Here is a 13,627-nt window from a genome sequence, read left to right as displayed (position 1 = left end):
TGAGTGCTAGTGCCCACGTTTATCAGGCTTCAGGTGTTGACTGCTATGTCCTCCTGCACAGAGCCTAACAGTATGTGATGTTGTCAGTAATGTTTCTAATCTACTTGCATTTGGGTTCTATGGGCTACTTAGTCATTTAATCAATATATAATTCCTTTAGTTAATAGTTTTTTTATTCTTGAACTCCAATTAATATTTTTAATATTTTCAAACATTTTTAGTTAAGCTTAATCACAGCAGGCCTTTAAAGTAAACTAAAAGGAGACAGAATAACTTCTAAGATCAGAGGTAACGAACAGAGGAGTTAATGACTAATTTACATAGATAATCTTACCACACAATTGCTGTTTCTCTGATTTGTTTACTTTCTTATTCAGAATCCATGCATAGACCCTCCTTTCTATAGAGGGATATTGATATTTGATTAAAAGATTTTTTTCCTCTTTACAGCTACAGATGTTTCACATAGAAACGTTAAAGATATTTTTGGTACCATTTCAAGTGAATTGTGGTGAGAATACGGGTTTTGGTGAAAATATTTCTCAGTACTGTGGCAGGGGGAAGTGTAGCTGGAGTATTCCTGTGTCTACCCGGCTCCTGCAGCCACTCAGTCCCAAATAAATACACAGATGCTTATATTATTTAAACTGTTTGGCCTAATGGCTCAGGCTTCTTGCTATGTAGATCTTACATCTGAAATTAACCCATTTCTATTAATCTATAAGTTGCCACGTGGCTTGTGGCTTACTGGTACTTTACATCTTCTCTTCATGGAGGCGACTGGCAGCATCTCCTGACTCAGCCTTCCACTTCCCAGAATTCTCCTCTCTCCTTATCCTGCCTACACTATACTTCCTGCCTGGCTACTGGCCTATCAGCATTTTATTTATCAGTCAATCAGAGCAACACATTCACAGCATCCCCAGCACTTCCCCTTTTCTTTTTTTCAAAAGGGAAGGTTTTAACTTTAACATAGTAAAATTACATATAACAGAACAATTATCAAGCAAGAATTACAGTTACAATATCTAGTCTATTTATAATATCTAGTCTATTTGTATTTGGCAAAATTAAAGAAGATATCCTATCTATCCTGTATTTGTGAGTCTAAGGTTTCATATCTAACTTATCTTTTATCATAACTAAGGAAATTATAACTATCTAGTCTTCAACAACATCAAAGACCTCAGAAGGATATAATATTACCTGAGAAACAGGAGAAGCATGCAAGCAACTTTCAGGACTGTCTAGCTGGCAGCCTAGACAGTCATCCAAAGTTCCTCTGTAAAGTTGGGGCATCTGTTTTTAGCCCACAGAGTGAGTCTCTCAGTCACTTCTTTCAGTGTCCTGTAGAATGTCTGGCAGTTTCCTCTGCAAAATATGAACCTGAAGGACCATTTTGCCAAGCAAAGTTCAGTGGTCACTTTCCTATGGGTCCTGCATGTCCAGTTGATCAAGCAGTCCAGGCAAGAACAGTTTCTTGCCCAAATGGCTATTTTTGCCAAGAAGAAGATAAACTCCATATGGAGTGTCTTCAGTGCCCATCCTCCTCTCTGAAGTAAATCAGTGCTGCCAGGAGCAGACATGTCTCACTGTCCAGAAAGTCTAAATTTTTAAAATATTTTAAATACCATATTCTGTAGGTCTTTAAAGTATTTGAAGATTACCTACCTATTGAATTATAGCTATGTATACCTAGAAAACTTAACATGACTATAAATTTGACTATCATAAAGACTAATTATTAATCTGCATTTCTTGATTATCCAGTGCAATCTAAATGAGTTACATAAACATACCTTAAAAAAGAGTAGAAATATATATATATATTAGAACAAAATCAACTCTAAATTTATATCAATAAACTAAAATCTATACCAATGTAAAACATTTTAAACAAGTTGCTCTTTAAAAGTAGGTTCAATAATCCACCTTTTTATCCTAGTTTATCTATATCCTATATTTCCATATCAGGGAAGGTAATCCTGATTGCATAAATAGTGATAATTTTTCCACATATAAAACATGGTTGGAGTATGAATGGAAAATTCTTCTCATATATAATGATGTTTGGAGACACAGACTCATTTAGAAGTTATGGAAATATAAATTACATAATAACCAAGAGAGGTTTCTGGGCTAATTATTCTTATGATTTCTATTCCACTTTTATGTTTGAGGTCATCATCAGACAGACAAAAACTATACCCAGCAAGTTTAGACATTTTATTTATATTCAAGACAAAAAAGTGAATTCTTTGCCTTTTAATTTGCTGTTGGATCATATCTAGGAAATTGTCATAAAAAGTCATATATCATTAATAGCAAAAAAATATACGGAAGAGGATGAGCTTTGTTTAGTTGCTACTACAAGTAAAATTCTTTTTTTCTGAATGGAAGAATTCTAACATTATGAATAGTGATAGATATGTATCCCTTCTTCTTAAATATTGGTATGACTTGAAATTTTTGTTCAACAGACCATTTCACAGGTGACACTTCATTGTTCAGTGAAATGTTATACTACACAGCAAAGGTTAAAGGATTTTGCTCATGGAGTTAGGGTCACTAACTGGTTGACTGTGTGGTGGTGGTTGTTGTTGTTAACCAAAAGGGAGCCTGCCTTAGATGTGGTTGGGACTAATATTATCAACAAAACCATCAAAATGAGGGTGTATAACCCATACCCAAAAGAGTCACAGTTTTTCTTGTTGCTTCTGAATAAATAAGTTGCCATCTTGTTTGATGGATGCTCTGATAGGCTCTGAAAGTGTAATGTAGAAGAGTGACTCCAAACTATACCCAGAAAGAAAATGCAAGTCTTATTTCTAACCAACAGCTGTATAATAGGACTCAAGACCTGCTCAACAAGAGGGAAACCCTGCAGAAAACTGAGCCAACTACTCAGGACTGTAAAGTCATGGATCTTGGATGAAAACCTACAACCACTACTTAATTAAACAAGGAAAATCCCTAACAACAACCTAGACATTTGTCCTTATACCCACAAATAAGTGTAGTTTCTTATCCCCTCTTCAAGGAAACTTCTTTTTGCCACAAACAGACACAACTACAGAAAACCACAACCAATCAAAGTGCAGGGTTGTGGAGCCCAGTACCACTGGATTCACCTACAAAACACTCCCACACCTAAGGCTCAGGGAACTTTGTAGAAGGAGCAGAATAACTGTAAGAGCCAGAGGATCAGAGAATTTTCTGTGGTACTGTTTCCTAAAATGTCAGAATCTACACCCATAAAGTTTCACCAACATGACTGCCTGAACATCAGCTCAACAAGGACAATATACATGCCAAAGTGGATAGAGGAAAACCCATGAAACCTCAACCATACGGGAACTACATACAACTAACGAAGGCTGATAGTGGGAGAAATAGGCTCCGGGAAAGAGCATACCACATGCTTATCTGATACCAAATGATCAACCCTGAAAGCATATATGTAAGTAATAACAATATACAGACTGACCAGGTTATATTAGGAATCTATGTGTGTGTACATATGTACACACACACACACACACACACACACACACACACACACACACACACACACATATATGCATGCAAGAGAAATTAATGAAAAATGAGGCCATGAGTTAGAAAAAGATCAAGGAAGGGCATTTGGAGCATGCTGAGGAAGCAAAGGGAAGAAAGAAATCTTGTAATTTTATTGCAATCTCCAACATAAAGGAAAAAAATATATGTATTTGTACATATTTCTGGAGATCTGAGCACAGCATGGGCTTCATGGTGCTGAGCTTGAGAAACCAGAGGCTTGTGTTCCTTTTTGCAGACACTTGAAGGGATATCTCTTCAGGTAGGCCGTCCAAATTTGTTGCTTTGAGCCCCTTCTATACCATCGCCCGTTTGATATGTCACTAGATTTGTTTACTTAATCACATCTTTTAATATTTTCTTTTCCAACTTCCACTTGCTTTTGGAAGTCCCTGGTGATTGAATGGGCACAGTTACAATCTAGGATAATCTCTATTTTCATCTTAAATCTATTTGCGACTTCAATTTCTCTTGTAATAAGATATAATGCATTCATAGGTCCTGCAGATTAAAGCACAGTCCCTATGTGAGGAGGGCAGGCAGAATTATTATGTCTACCACAGATGTCAAAATAGATCATAATTCCTACTCAAAGAAAAGAATTGAAATGGCACAGACACTCTTTGATTGTTTCAGTGAGTTGACCCATACACGGCTGCCTCAGTAGAGATTGCGTCTGACTGCTTTTGTCTAGCTTTTACGTAGACCCAGCTACGGGGATCATAAATGAAACACCAATATCTAGATATTTTTTAAGTATCTTCCAGTAGAGGACAGTTTTTGAACTATTTCCATGTCTTGAAATTTTGAATTTTATGTTACTTACTACATAGACATATTCACTAACAAAGAAGTGAATCATTTTATCTTATTAATTGTGCTATGCTCAAACTAGAACTTGAAAAAAAATGTTCAAGGTTATATTAACTAATGTATAGCTCTATGATAAAAGATTTTTTAAATATATAGTGAGATGGTATTGTGTGAAGAGGCAATAAGGAAAATAAAGTTGAAAATAAGTAAAATTAAATTTTTGTGCCTTCCGATCAAATCTTATGTGCTCCTATGGTTCTAGAATAAAATAGAATCACCAGGTTCTATTCATCAGTCATTCTATTGTTATCTTTCTCACATTTCATATACCTATTTCTATAATCCCTCCTAATAAAGTTGGATACATTTTAAGAGATATCTATGCTTGACCCTTCTTTGCCACGTCTGCAGACCACGTATGTCTGTACCGTTTTCCTTCCTGAAAGCTGATTCTACCCATTGGAAGTGCCTTACCAAGACAGCTTTTGCTACCTTTTACACTGAACTAAAATATATTTCTAGAAGTTTTACCCCAGATTGAATAGTTTGGTTGTTTTCTTCCATCTCCTTTAGTGTCATGAAATGGGGGTGAGGCTTAATTCTTATTTACACAGGAGCGCTTAAGAGTGAGAAGATATTAAATGTCCACTGAATGAGATCTCTTAATCTCTCCCTCAAACCCATACTCAACATAAGTCCCTTGAGTCCATCACTACCACTACAAGACTCAGAGTTTCTTTCCCTCCAGCAAGCAGAACATGCCATCTACAGGCTGAGCAGGAGAGGCTGTGTCTCCAGTGCCGCAAAACCAGAGATGGGTTTTGGCATCTTTCTAACCCAATCTCCAAGGCTTTGTAACTGCTGTACTTCATTGACTCAAGTTGAAAAATCTTATCCCCCATATGTTTTAGCAAAACTGCTATCTTTAATTCAACTATCACTCTCATGTCCTCAGGAATTAAAAAGAAAATGAAGTTAGAAAATTGTATTGGTCTCCACTGAGTGTTCTGTAACAAACTACTCATTGCCAATATTGTCAAAAACCCTTTTCAATTCTGGATATAAACTGTAAGCTGTCATTATCATCCTCAAGTCTTACACATCTTCCCATATGAGTGTTATTTTAGACCTCTTAAGATCATTAATAAAATGGCAAACACAGTATAACAAATGGAAGAATAATCTAGAAGACTTTCACCATTCTGACAACAACCTGTAATTTATCATGGTGGAGGAAGCCATTCAAACACTTAGTAAACCTATCAATCATTTTTGCTGTCATGTTGTATTTCTCTGTTTGTCAGCTGGGATTACAAGTCAAACCCCTATCTCATGTCCTTTCCCTGCATGGTTGTGATTCAAATGCCATCATGCATTTCTTGGATTCATAAAACACCATTAATCATACAAAATAGTTTTTCAGTCCATTGAAAGAGACCTCAAGTCTAACTGCATATCCTAGAATTTCATCCTCTCTTTACAACTGTTAGTTCTATCTTCCAGTTCTCAATATGATTCTCCTACTAAGAGAGAAAATAAGAAGTCTAGGAAATGTAGTATTTCCAGCAATTGTCAGAATTCCACATTGCTTTTTTTTTTTTTAAAATCATTTACTTTTCCTAGATACATTGCCTTTGTGTCTTCTGTCAATCTTCTCTGAAGAATGCTGGAAATAAAACTCAAATCATCTAATAACATGGCACAATTCCGAATATGCTGTGATCCAAGTGCTGTTTCCTGTTCTGTTTTCATATTTTATAATGGCTGGAGTTGTAACTGATTTTGGAACTCACTTAACTTATCAACTTGGACAAATTGACACAGATTTCCAATATAAACACTTTTCTGCCCTATGATCATAGAAACATATTCTTTAACTGCCAGTGTATGATCATACACGCTAATAAGTAAACATTTAGTTCTCCCCTTTTCTAAAATCTACATCCTCTGATTTTCTCACTGGTAGGTAGTATGCATGTGTATGGATATGAATGTAAAATAAAGTTTAAGGTAAAAGAAACTTCTGCTTTTACAGTCTAAACAACTTATGTTGTTATGAGTGTTGGCATTTCAAAAATATATGTACCTAGATTTTGAATATCAAGTTAATATGAATTGATCAAAGTAGCAAAGGACATTGTTTTTCTATTATTTAGTACCTACAGTATAATTACATTAAAAATGTGTTAGATTTAAGGGACAGGAATTAGAAATGAAGAATGTCCTGAATTTAGCAAACAGCAAAGTTTCCTTCATAGGAAATTGTAAATTATCTTTTCTTGATAGTTGAAAATGGGTCATGAAAAGAAAATGATATGTTTATCTTCTTCAGTTATAAAAAGCCTTTTCATCTATAGAGCTTGGCCAAAAGACCCAGATTCATAGTGATAGAGTTGTCACTCATTCAATTTTGCAAATTCTTTCCTTGTGGTGAGAATGAATATAAAGTGCTATATACTGGCTCATGTATTGAATGCTTGATTCCCAGGTAGTGGTACAAATCTGGGAAGTTTTAGAAACTTTACAGGGTGGGGACTAGCTGGAGGAAGGAGGTTACTGGGCTATGTACGACTTTGGAGGTTAGATATAGTCCCCATTAGTTGTTTCCTTAGTGCCTGGTTCTATTCTGCCACAAGAGGAAGCTGCTTCTCTGACCATCATTTCAGTGTCAATGACATTCTGTCCAAATGTGTGGTGCCAGGTGTCCATCTCCTGAAACCTCTGAAACCACGGTCAAAATAAAGCTTGCATCATTTTAAGTTGTTTATATCAATCATTTCCCACAGTGACACAAAGGTGACTAACAACCACTTCAGACCAGTCTTACATTTCTGTGTGAATGTTTAGCATCAGGAATGTTGGCTGATGCCTATAATCTCACCTACTCGGTGAGAAGAAGCAGAAGAACTGCAAATTTGAGTTTCTGCCTAATCTACACTGTGATTAGTATGTGTATCTTAATACTCCCCTGTCTCAAAACATTTTTTTTTTTTTTGGTTTTTCGAGACGACAGGGTTTCTCTGTGTAGCTTTGCACCTTTCCTGGAACTCACTTGGTAGCCCAGGCTGGCCTCGAACTCACAGAGATCCACCTGGCTCTGCCTCCCGAGTGCTGGGATTAAAGGCGTGCGCCACCACCGCCCGGCCTCAAAACATTTTTAAAGAAAGTCTGTTGATACTCTCAGTAGTACATTTTCTTAGAATATACTAGGCACAAAATTCATTTCCCAATAAGAAGCTACAATAAAATAATTTGCTCATTAACAGAAAGACCTGTAAATTATTTCCTTGATCCCTTTTAAGGTTTTGTTTGCCCTGTTTGCAATGCACAGTGGATTCTGAGCCCTTGCTTACTACTGAAGGTGGAGTACACTTGTTTTTCTAGATTCTTATTCTCTCTACCCTCATAGCTGGTTTTGCATACAAGCCTAAGTTCTTGGGTGTAGGAGACCAACCACAACCTGTCAAAGGGTTTTGGAGGAAGGAGAGAGGAATGAGAAAATATTAGATAGAAATATACATGGAGACAATGAGAAAGACAGAGACACAGTATAACTTTGGGAGGGCCCTGGGTCAATACCCAGCCAACTCGAGTTTTATTCTAATGGGGATTTTATACACAACCAAGGGGAGCGGCAAAAGACCTCCCCCTTTCAAGATCAAAGCACACTGTACAGCCAAGTATAGACCCTTCAAAACACCTGGTAACCACACCTTTGGCCAAATCATCCCATTATGCAGCCCTGCTGGGTAAAGCAAGCTCAGACTTTCTGACCTTGAATAAGGCCTTACTAGGAAGCCTCTGTGGCCCCCCCTATACTTGGGTCTTTAGTTTCAGCTTGTACTTGTACCACTTATTCTCTGTGTTTTTGGCTTGTTTGCATGTCTTGAACATCTCAGTGTCTATCGTAGAATACTTCTGGACAAGTTTGTACAGCCTGGCAGTTTATTAAAATGTAGATTACCAATCCAGCTCTGGACGAAACTAAGATTTGCATTTCAACAAGATCTTCCAAAAATCTGCCTTTCTGGAAATGTTTTTAAGCACTGATTTAGCTTATTGTTCAAGAAACAAACACAAAATCAATAAATCATTCTTCTATCTGTAGAAATTTTATTTTTGCACCCCTTAGAGGATCTAATAATTTAAGAATTATCAAATTTCACAGAAGGTGAGTATGAAATTACTTATGTCGTGTTCCTCTGTGCTAAATTTAGTTTGGGTGTGTATACATGGTGTTCAGTTGCTGTAACTCTGCTAGGCATTGGCACATCAAATCACGTGATTTTTTTCTCATCAGTTTGAGAAAAAAACCTAGAAGGAAATGAATGACCCTCACTCCCACCCCCACCCCCATGGACGCAGCTCTTCAGATGCTGCTCCCACACTGAATCCTTTCAGGTCTTGGTGACCATGTGCCCCCTGCACCTTTTTTTATTCACTGGCTACTCTACTGCTTCTGCATCCAAGGCTGTTTGCAGTAACTTCTGGCCTTTCCCATCTACTTCTCTCACCCCGGTTGATCATTCCCTCAAGCTGCTTTCTATTTGCTCTCCTGACAGCTAATCTTGTGCAAAGGTAATCTTGGGATAAGGTGTTTATGGTAAATAATGTATTAATATTTTACCTCACTTTTAACTTTATTGGAAATTAAGTTGCTTATATTAGAAGGAATTAAGCACCAGGCTGGACTTTGGGGGATGCCACATCAGTGGAAAAATATTTGGGGACATAAAGGATCTTTGAAATCATTCCATATTCTATCCCTCACAGACCATATTCATTAGCACTGTCAGAAAAATCACTTAGTCAGTACAAATAATAAATATCAAGAAATTATCAGTATGTGAAATTGAACTGACAGAGAAACTGGACAAAAATATGATGAATAAATAATAACTTTCTTCATATAGTATGATATATCTATATCTTGTAAATTCTTATATATGACTTCTCAATTCAAAATCTGTATGTCTATATGTATATAAATACATAATATATGTATATAAACACATATTTTATATGTAAATTCTATATTATATATAAATTCTTCATTTACAAATTTTGTTAATTGGGCAAATTATATAACTGATTTTTTTGAGTAAGGGAGGTAACAATGATTTGTCATGATGCAAAAAAGAATTAAATAATACAATGAATAAAAAAAGAAATGTTATGATGTCTACACTATTATAATATGAATCATGATAGAAAATAAATACATATACAAACATCCACAAGTACAACAGTCCCCACCTTAACAAAGAAAATAAATCACTCAATGTCGTGCCTAGTTTTCCCTGGGGAAGTTTTCTTCTTTTTAGAGGTTTGTCTAAGTGCTTTTCAGGTTCTGAATATGAACCGCTGTTGTTCTACATAGCTTATACCACACATGGCTTTCAATCTCATTCTCAGGAATTTTGTAACCATGTGTGTCCATCAGACCAAGGTGAAGAGTCTGCAGGTCTTTGAGACTGACTGTAAAATTGGTCTTTGTTTCTATGAAAAAAAATTATGAAGGAATAATCTATATTTAAGCTCATTCTGTCTGATAGAACCTCTGAACGACAGCTTTTGCAAAGATTAATAGTTTCATCTTGGCTTTGGTGAGAGAAGACTTGGCTCAGAATGATATTACCCACTAGTAGACTTCTGCATATTCCTGTTTCCTGGCAGAGTCCTTAAGTCTCAGTGGACAGTGCTAGCACGTGGAGCTAGATGTTAGTGTCAAACACAGATCTGTGAGAGAGGCACGATGTCAAACCTGCCATCTACTGAAGGCTGTTGGCAGACCCTCGGGTATGTGGCAGTCTACTATTTTGGCATCTGACTTTCCTTATCATCAACAGGACATCATCACGCTAGCAGCAGGTAGAGCTGGGTGTTGCCAACTTCCCCCACAAGAACCCATCTTTCTGTTTAGGAAGACATTTTAACCGATGTACACCTCAAGTATAATCCTCACAGATCTAAATAAACTAGGTTCCATCCTCTCTCTTACAACCTGGGAAAACAACCTGAAGTGCCTCCTAGTTCCTGTGAGAGCCCAGGGTTCAGACCTTCAAGACACTACTGTCTCTTCAGTGTGGAGAAGGTTTTCCTTTTTTTCCTGATTCATTCTATAAATGAAACTGAGCTTACTTTCAAACCCCTTCTTACGGCCAGTAACCTTAAATATTCTGGATATTCCACTGAATGTTTATGCTCATGAGGGGGGTTACATCAGAGTTTAAATAATTTTATCTCCTCCGGAGACCTCAGCCTTCCTCTCTGTTTTCTGTGTGAAGCCTCTGAGGACTAACAAAGCTCAGCAGTGAATCCTAGGAGTGCTCGCTCATTGCTTTCTGGCTAAATAAATTTACTTCTAAGAGTTTGAGATAGAACACTTATCAAGGTATACTGTGATTGCCTGACTCTTTTTATGCATTCCCCTCAAATTGTAAACTCCAGGGGAGTAAACACAACTGATGACTTTTCAACATTGTAGACACTGTGCCCATGGAGTGCACAGTCCACACTCAGATGTGCCCTGAATTCATTGTTGATGAGCAAATTGATGCAAATGCAGATTTTTATCCATGTTGTATCTTCTGGGTTTAATCAAGACAGAAGAGTTAGTACTGTCCATTTCCAAGTACTTCTACTATACATATACATACACATATATATATATGTATATACATATATGTATGTGCACCATAGATGCATATGTACAAAAATGCCCTTATATGTACAACAGACAAGATTTATGTAAGAATTCCTTCAAGAAAGGCCCCAAAATACCTTAGTTGAATCTTTGTATTATTTATTGCCTTTTAAAAATATTGGTTCAACAATTGCTATCTTAGAGACCTACACAGGCTCAAAGGTATAGAAAAACAGTTTCAGTGAAATATTATTAACGATATATTTGGTTTGAGCAATAAATCATGAAAGAATTATTCAAGTATTATAATATGTTAAAATCATGTAGCAAAAATTCAATAATAACTTCTCAATGACATACTTTATGGCTTTAAGTGGCTTCAATATTTACAACTAAAATATTTTTAAATTACTTAAATAAATATTCATTTTTTTTCTGGGAAAGAATTAAAAGGTCTATTTTCCAGAATGCTGCATGCATTTTAAACTAGCCAAAAATATATTTGATGATTATTGAAAATATTTCCTGTTAATCCTGTATGATGTTCTGCTTGGTAAATATGCATTTATATATGTACAAACAGAAATAGCAGACATGATTTAAGTTTCATATAATTAGGCTAAAAATGTGCAGCATAGTGTGCCTTGAACATGAGTCGCGCTTCTTTGTTTCTAATACACTATGCATGTGCTCCTCTGTTGAAGCATGAAAGATGTCTTGCTTTTTATGTACAGTTTTTTTACACTTACAAACAAGGCTGACCAACACAGCATACATATAGTGTGATAGATTAAAAGCTTTCATATAAGATCTTACTGTTTCAGTTTATAAAATTCTGCTGTAGAAGCAGAGTGAAGAACAGATACTCTGGTCTCATATTAAATACTAGCATTTTGAGACGAATTTTAAGATGGTAGGTGCCTCCGTGAATGCAGTCCTATTGTGCTTTTCTGTTTAAAGAGTGTAGCATGTGGCTGTGATCATTTCTTCCTGAAGGAGCTTTGTGTACATTTAGCCTTTTGCTGGGGAAGATAAATGAGCTCACTTCAGGGTAGGCACTATAGGCAGATGGTTGAAATTCAGGAAAGTGGTTATATGCATTCAACGGAGTGTTTCTGACAGTCCGTTTCTGCATGGGTAGCCTCAAAGGGAGTAGATGAATGGGAACTGAAAAAAAAAGGTTGTTTATGGAGAGGAAATGAAAGGGATTAGCCTCTATTCAGGCCAGGAAGGTGACCCAGATTTCTCATACTAGAATGTATACATGGATGGGTATGTCTGAAAAAACAGAGAAAAAAGTCTTGGCTCTACGGTCTGATTTTAGTTTCCAGCTGGTTCACATCTATTCTTTCTGAAGAGGTTTTCTGATCTTGAAAGAGGCTTCTGTTTAATGCGTGTCCCAGGTGCTGGCTTGTCACAGCATCAGATGGTCACACAGAGCTCCCCAGCCTTGGTTACTCAGCACCCCAACCTCTGCAGGCCGCTTCCCAGGCCTTCAAATTTAAATAAACAAGCAGTCAGTCTGGGGCTCACTTGTGATCCTCACTCAGAGTACCTATTTCTCTGTTAGGAAACTGAAAAATAACCCTATGTACCCTCCAAATTAAAAAAAAAAAAAAGCAGTGATCCGCAGATACTCTATAAAGAGAAATCAGTGGCTGAAAAAAGAGTAATAGGACAAAAATCTAAAAATTCCTATAATTGTGCAATACTGATTGTGATTTGGGTTCTGTCATTCTGTCTGTATTCTTCTATGTCTTTGCACATCACATGTGTGTGTACATGTGTATACATGTCTTCCTATCTACCTGAGCAAACAGGCTTATAATTTGTAAGAGGTTCCCAGCACTGCAGATCAGAAAAAACAAACAAACAAACAAACAAACAAAACAAAACAAAAAAAACCTTCTATGGTTGATCATTACTATTTTCTTAACAAAGATATTTAAAAATAATTCATTTGTCCAGTTGTGGCTTAAAAACAGCAGCATGGTAATTATTGGTGTCTCAGAAGTGATGCTCTAAATGCTTTTTGACAATGGATCTGTCAGCACCTTCTTTACAATATAAAGAATGAACAAGGCATACTAATATTTTGGGAATCCATGAGCTCAAGGTCCAGGAACTGACAGATGACATTAACCTACTGTTAACACTTAAACAGCCTACATTATGTAGTGGTGGGTTAAGCATCATAGGAATAATCATGGATGTAAATAAAGAAAGACATTCAGAGGCCTGCCCAGGGCTTCAGAACCAGGCAAACATGTTAGTTATCTTTATTCAACGATCCATAGACATATATACTCAGTATTACCTGTACTGAAAATGTGGTAATTTTCTGCCTTCATTCTCTAAGGAAATATCAAAGTGATCTCTTCAGGTGTGAATATCAGAAATTCAAAGGCTTTTATAATCTTGTGGCCTATGCTTATGGTAACATGCAAGAATTAATTGCCAAATTCCGTGTCATGATTCTTTTCCATGTGGCTTTTGCTTTTCGTTTATTTGGTTAGATATATTTATTTTATTTTTATGTGTAGAATGTTTTGCTTGCATGTATGTATGTGCACCATATGTGTGCCTGATGCT

The sequence above is a fragment of the Peromyscus eremicus genome, chromosome 19 (assembly GCF_949786415.1).
Source record: "Peromyscus eremicus chromosome 19, PerEre_H2_v1, whole genome shotgun sequence".
Taxonomy (NCBI): domain Eukaryota; kingdom Metazoa; phylum Chordata; class Mammalia; order Rodentia; family Cricetidae; genus Peromyscus; species Peromyscus eremicus.
The sequence above is the reverse complement of the archived record's forward strand: the minus strand, read 5'-3'. Positions refer to the sequence as shown.